Raw genomic sequence first — 7,678 nt, 5'->3', positions numbered from 1 at the left:
AGGATAGAAAAGTGCTATATTAGTATTATTATTAATTATTAAAGCTAAGGAAAGTCTTCCCTGGGAAGTCATTCCCTGGGAAGGAGGGAGTTTGGGGAGATACCACTATCCTTAACTATCCGTACACCAGACTACACCTCATGAGATGAAAGAAGAAAGCTGTCTTTACAGGAATTACTCTGGGCTTTTTGAGGAACAAATGGCAACAGTTTGGGCAGGAAAGTCCATTCATTCTGAAAGAATACACCTAAAAGCAAGAACTTAAAAAAAAGTATTTATTTCTTTTCTGGAGGCAGGCCAACCAAATGAAGAAAATCAAACTCTAAACTCCATGAACTTTGTGTGATGCTGAGATTTGTTTATTTATAACAAAATGGAGAAAAAAGAGGCAGGAGCACCTATCTTGTAACATGAACTTTAAAGTGTAAAATAAATATAAAGCTAAGAAGCAGTCAGGCCCAGGAATCCAAAACAAAGTTTGTTCAAAACGTGAGCAGGGGCACAGCTGTCACAATGCTGACTTAGCATTCTTCAGGTTTCAAAGGAAAGTCAAGTCCATCAGTATTTCCATATCCAAGTAAATCGATACCTAGCCTTAGCTGCAGACACTGCACTCGTTCACACTCTTTCATCAGGGAAACAACCAGAATGTCAGTTGTCCTTGGACACAAAAAAAAAACCCAAACCAAACAACACGTGAATAATTGCACAGTGATATTGTATTTCTGCCTTTCATATAGAAGCCAAACTGGAGTTATAAGTTGTCATAATTTCAGTTACGGTTTGGAAAAGTGATTCCCAAGCAGAGTTTGTGGACCACTAGTCATCCACAGCAATCCTCAGAACCACCGATGCTCCAGGCTCCTGGCAGACAAAATCTGAAGGTTGACAATAGTTCATTGCTTTAACTTTTTAAATTATTACTGACTTGGAATAATTTTTTTCTCAATTCTTTTTCAGAAAAACAAATTCTTTCTGCAGTCATTTAGGTATTACACTGAGTTTGGTCTACAGCACATAGTTTAGGAAGCATTTTTTTTTTTGTCCTTACTACGTAATTGGCTATTGCAAATTGCCTGCAGGAAATTTAGAAATAAAACAAGTTTTTCAAGGGCGACTAATGCTTTACCTGGAGAAAACAGGCTTTATTTTGCACTGTCTACATAATTTCTTTTAAAAAATGGGTGAAAGTTTATATAGTGTATTTCCAAAATGTTAATATGCTGACAGATCAGTAAATATAAAATCTGAAATCAAATGAGAATTTGAGTAATTTGACTGGAAAGAAAATTTGCTCTCTGAATACTTGCCTTTTTCAGGTTAGAGGGTGGTGGGGTTATTTTCCGAAGGTTTGCCAGCACATGAAGGAGGACAGGTGTTTCCATGTCTGGCCAGCCTAACAGTGGCAGGAAGGATGGAACCACGCTACATTTACTTTATCTTAATTCACCAAAACAAGGTTTCAGCTGCGGTTTTAAAGAAGCAGAAAACATGAATGGCCGGCAGCAGCAACTGATGAGAACCAGAGAAGAGGGCAGCCTGCTGTGAGACAGACAGAGGGCTACGTGGGTTTGTCTCCAGCAGGCCCCTATAAAATGGTGGCTGGGACAGACACCTGCGGGCTCCCGGCTCGCAGAAAGGTTCATGCCGTTTGTGAAAGCTGAGGACAAGGGGGACAAAATCCCAAATAGGGGCCATTGCGGTACACCATGAAGAAAAAAGCCAGTCTTCTTTTCTGCTGCCCTCATCCTAACTTCAGTTTGTCACTACAATAATCTTGGCATGCAAGCGAATATTTCTCCTATAACCTCCCATTCTTGTTCGTGCTTGCTCAGTTTTCGGTGTCTTGCTGACAACGCTTAGCTTGGTTAAATAGCATGACTCCGCTATAAATCTCAGGTACAGCTCTGTTCTCAGCAAGTTAGACCAAATGGCAGCTAAAACTCTGGCAACTCCCTGCAGCCTGCCTGCAGGAGGACTCCAACTTTTCCTGCCTTTGGTGGATCAAAATCAGTGGGAGGCAATTATTGTTATTTTTAGCAAAAAGCAGAGTGCAGGAACCATAAACTGGCTGGAAAGGTCTGAAATGTGGAAAATCTGAAATTATACAAAGGCTTGTTTTCAGTCCTCATTTATTATCATAAAGCAGCAAAATCTGATTCTCTTCCTATCACTAAAGCTTTCTTACTGACTAGTCTGCCACATTTCTGTTGGCACCTCTCACCACAGGTGTCCTTGATCCAAGGTTTGTATCTGTGATTCAAACAGTAATGAAGGAATGCAAATATTTTAAATATTGAATTAGTTTGGATTGAATGTGATTTTTGAGCACTTTTGGACTGTTTGCCTTTAAAAGAAGCAAAAAAACCCCAAAAAACAAAAAAACCCCACCTTTTAAATTTAGCTTTCTGCACTAAGGTGATTAACTCTCTTCCATCTCACTCCCCAAGCCACCCTGTGTTTTTACTCTAGTATTTGTATTACCACTTTGAGAATAAGTTCCTTATGATTTTGCTTTGTGGAAAACTATGCGCCAGCTTTAAAGCTTCTACAGTAAGTTTTTATTTATGAGTCATTTGTACCAAAACCAGACACTTTTGGAACTGAATGCTGCCAAGTCAGGACATCTAAGGAAAACAAAACTGAAAATTTAACATTAAATCTTTTAAAGTTTCTTACAATGATCTGACAGCGGAAAAGCTCCTGCCTCTCGTGATATTTAGAATTTCATATTTTGTCATATATTCGCCTAACTGTCTCAAAGCAGTCAGACATGATAATTTCAATTTAGATAGCATGTCTGTGCTTTTGCAACAGTTTAAGCATTATTATCCTTGCTATTTTAAAACAGGTGATGCCAAGCAAATTTTTGGAGCAGTCACCCCTTGGCCACACGTACACATGTGCTGATGTGGGACAAAGGTTTTCTCAACGGGAGCTCATACTTTCTGCTCTACCCATACCTATTGGGGACCTTAAAGAACTTTTATCATGCTTGTCTAAGTTGCTCTCTCTCTTTCTGTCTTGCCATGATGAGTATAGGATCAGAGCAAGTGATGTCAAAAACCAAAAAGTTCATACCTGCAACGCACTGTTACATAGTCACGCTTTTTTCTTGGGGCTTTCTCTCCCATGTGTACAAATCATCTTCTACGTAGACAAGAAAAGGAATGAATGCAACCATTGGTAGAACTTTGTCAATCAGAAGTGACTTCTAGTGTGCAATTCAATCCATCCTTTTGCAAGTACAAGTCTTTTTACTGCAAGGATGCTAGGAAAGTTAATAAGCAGATGTTACAGATCTTATACTGATAATGTTAATAAAGACTAGGAAGACTTACAGCTTTTCAAATAGGCAAAATCACATAACATGGTATTTCCTATTTGCATGTTTTAAATATGAGACAACGTATGGGCTCTCTTGATCATTCAGTTCCTCTTTGGTAATAAAATGCATCTGGATTAAGTATGAATTAATCTAAAAAGCTATGTATGTAGAACAAATAGGAGTCTCTCCACTCCTATTTTTTAATTTAAGACAGGACTGGGATGAAAAAGAAAGCCAAAGCATCTACAGTATAACATAAAAAGAACAAAATACATCATATCTTCATTAAGGCAATCTTAGCAGCTTTACGCAAATATTTCTGACTGACCATAAAGATTTGTAATATTCCAAAGGGAATGTGACAAAACTGATTGTTTTAAAAAGTTTCATACAAATCAATTATACCTCCTTCCAAGTAATTTGAAGTCTGTCAAAATCAGAAAACTGGTTAAAAAATGTTCTTTCCAGATCTTTCCATTAAATCTTTCAAACATTCACTTTGTCAGATAAATTGAACTCATTTGCTGAACACAAAATATCTACACAAACATAGATGAACATTTTTGCATTTGTGGAATTTAACCTACTGCCCCCCTAGAGCTCAAATGAATGATGCAGAGTCATACTGGCTATCATTTTACTAGATGGCTTGTTTGTTTGTTTGTGTTTTGGTTTTAGGGAAAAACTAACTTTTAGTATCTCTGTGGTTCCACCTAACCAATTTGAGAAAACCTGCTACCGTATGGGACATACATCACCACTTCTGTGTTTTATTATTTGCTACTATCTTTTTTTCTCATTAGGAATCCAAGTCACTAACCGTGTTAGATGGAAAAATACAAGTTTACTGAAGGCTGCAGCTGAGTTTTGACTCTGAGGAAATGCAGTTCTAACTCCTTTCCTCAAGTGCCTGCCTATATATTTGGGGATGGCCAAGATACACAATTTGTACCATTCAGGCATTCTCCAGACATTCAAAGTGGGATGCAATTTTCTTTAATCCTAGATTTGCCCATTTTTCCACTTCACCAGCCAAAAAAACGTGTTTAGAGGATGCGTTGTAGGTGCCTGTGGCAACTGGGTATGTTTATCAGGGCATCTGTTGTTGCACCTTTTTACTGCTCTGTCAGAAAACTATTTCCTTTTATTACAATTGGAGTTTTCAGTTTTCTCTCAAGAAACCCCTCCAATATTCAGAGACCCTTTTGGGGTGTGCTATTAGTGCCAAAAAATAAAGTTTTACCAGACCTCTTCCCAACATCTAATTTATATGCACCACTGCCTATTTTTTATTAGGTGTTATTTGGTATCTTTTCCACACTATCCCTCCCCACACAAGAAGAATGAGTCAACCCTTTTCTCTTAGTCTCTGCTGCCTGTACGTATTAAAATTTCAAGCCAAAACTGGGCTTTGCAACCGTCACGCGTTTTTTCCCATAAACATGCAAGCTGTAAATCGTCAGTTTTAAAGCTACCTGTGCAACAGTACAATCTGAGCCTCCTCTGCAAGTGTACTGCCATTTGTGTTTTAATTTTGCAGTTATGCCCTATATTTCCACAGGGAGCCTCCCATTCATTCTCTTTCCTGGAGAGTGGTGCAGGGCAACCATCACTTTCGTGGTTTTTGCACATGGTGCTCTGATGCTTTTAAGCTGAGGGGAGCTCAGCAGGAAATGTTGTAGCACAAATGGCCAGGGAAGTCCCTGCTGCGGGCTGCTGCGCAGGTCCTGCGTCCCTCCCACTCCAGCGCGTTGTGGTGCTGGGCTTGGTGCTGCCAGGGGCACCGTCCCCTCTTGGCACAAGGGGGAAATGGGCTTACAAAGATTTTACTGAAGGTTGTAAAGTTCTGGTGGGGCTGGACTTCACTAGGAGGAGATAGACGATCAAGGAGGCCAGTCGCCAATCTTGGAACTCTTTGAGAAAACCCTCAGATCTGATTTTCTAGCTTGACTTCAGACTTTCCTCCACACTACGAACATGCATGGTGATCCCTGGACTGTGTAATGACCAGGGCGTTTGTCTCTGGACCTGATCCCGAATTGCAAACTCAGCCTGACCTCAAACCTGTCTCATCACTAAGGACTTGCCTGGTGATCTGGACTCTTGGTCAAACTTGGCTCCCGTCACGGGACCCTCTCTGTTCACCTCTCCCGGGCGCTGTGGGACTGCACCCATGCTGGCCAGCTCTGTACCCTGCTCCTGCCTTGCCACCAGCCTAGGTCCTGTCTCGCCCTCCCTCAAGGAAAGGGAACCTGGCCTTGCTGCTCCCTGACAAAGGCTTCCCCTCTGATCTAAACGTGAGGACACTGAAGCTTCTCAAAAATACTATTTTTAAAAAATACATAAAAAAGACTTCTTTTCCCTAACTTTCTCAAGAAGACCTTTTGAATGAAACTGTTCAGAAACAAATCATCCCAAGAAGGGCACCTCGTCTGGAACGTTTCGCTCCAGTGGTTGAAACATGGCGGGTCTAAAAATCTGCTTTAAGTGGCTCTGAAATTTTTGTAAATACTTCTGTGCGATTTTGCAAGAAATGGACGCAAGGAATGAGGATAAGCATGGAAAGAGGGGACTGGGCAAGTCAGCGAGGCATCGTGAAGGAGCTAGAGGAAGCAAAAGGAGCAGAAGGTGAGTCTTTCCTCTCTGGGAGCTCCAGTCATTCCTATGAAAGAAACATGAGCTGAAAATTGACTCAAGCTGCTGCATCCAGCTCAGATTCACCATCACAGTGTAAGAGAGCAGGCAGGAATTTCAAGAGGCGTCTTGACCAGTCGCACTCAGAGCTGACATACTTTTGGGAAATATGGATGAACGCTCTGGTTTAGATGGCTAAATATTATTCCTGCTATTGCCATGGGATTGTTTATGCAAATGAACGTCATGCAGAAAGGGTTTAGAAGGAATGAAAAATATGACAACCCGTAAGTCAAGACACTAAATTGGGTAGTAGAAGTGAAAGGGACTCTTAAGTCAGACTCCTTAACTTTAGCCTTTGTTTAAGCTCAGTGACTGATTTAACTACGGGGAAACGAAAGTCTTTGTTAATGATTTAATGCTGTCCCTTTCACTGAAAAAGCTTCTGCATATAACATAAAAAAATCATAGAGCAACACTGAGAAATACTAGCACTGGTGTTTCCTATATTTGCAGTTCACAGGTAAGTATGTCATCTTGGCAGTAAAATGGAGCTGATAGTGCTTAAAGCAGCTGTAACTTTCCCTTCCACACGTACCAGAGAACCAAAAACTGGAGACATCCCTCCTGGAAAACTAATTTTCAAAAATACTTACTTTTCTGTGTTCTGTTCAGCAAATTTGTTTTTTGGGTTTTTTTTTCCTTTCTTCCTTCCTTCTTTCACATGAAGCACAGACCATTTACAAAGAGAATTACAGGTGGCTTCCTGAGAGTAATGATCCAGGAGAAGAGGAAAGGGACAGCAGCCTTAGGATGTTTTCTATTTACAAATCCTAACCAAGAGGTTTCTGTTCCCTCTCATGCAACTTTACAAAACTGTCTTGAAAACAACAACCAAGCCACAAAATTATTCAGCTACTACTTTTCCAACATTACTATGAAATAATTCCGATATTGCACGCCCTAGTGTTTTGGGGTGTGGGGGGTTTTTTCACTTCTGTTTTGTTAAAGAATGATTTTTGTAAGGCTGGCCTAATGTATTTGTGATTTCCCTCTGGGACTCTTGAATGGAAGTGCTAGGGAGGAGAAAAGCTTTTATGTGGCTTTCCCTTCCCCATTTCTTCTTTGCTGATCTAGAACCATCTGATCTTGGCTTGTGCCTAAAGGCAAATAGACCAGAGCTGTAACTGCGGTGTAATGGTTCCAGTGATTTTACAGAAGGTTTCATCACAATGTTCCCCCTTTTTCCCAATTCTTGAGTAACAAAAAACCATAAACCAAAGAAAAAACACTTCAGAGCAAGGTGAGGAGAAGCCAGGAAATGGCTTGTGATGGCAGGAATTAGGGGAACTTAGTTGAAATTAGGGATGGTAATGTGTATTGCTATCACTCCATGACTTAATGAACTTCAACAACAAGTCTGCATATTTTTAAAGGCCCTTGGGACAGCAGAAAAGAGAATTTCTGATCTCTGAAAACACCAAAGAAGTTTTACTGGTTTTTTTTCCATCAAATTACCAGCTGCTATGGTTAAAAACAAATCCTGCCATCATCTATTTTGTTAATTCTTTGGTTTTTCAGAAAAAGAGTATAACTTGTAGACCAAAACCTTATGTAGGTCACTAAGGTTGCATAAAATACTGTGTAAATGCTGTCATAAAACCAAACAAAGCAAAATTATTCTGCCGTAAATAACATGTGGTTACCATTTGTTTA

This window comes from Ciconia boyciana, chromosome 1, assembly GCF_034638445.1.
Source record: "Ciconia boyciana chromosome 1, ASM3463844v1, whole genome shotgun sequence".
NCBI lineage: Eukaryota > Metazoa > Chordata > Aves > Ciconiiformes > Ciconiidae > Ciconia > Ciconia boyciana.
This window is presented reverse-complemented; position numbering follows the sequence as displayed.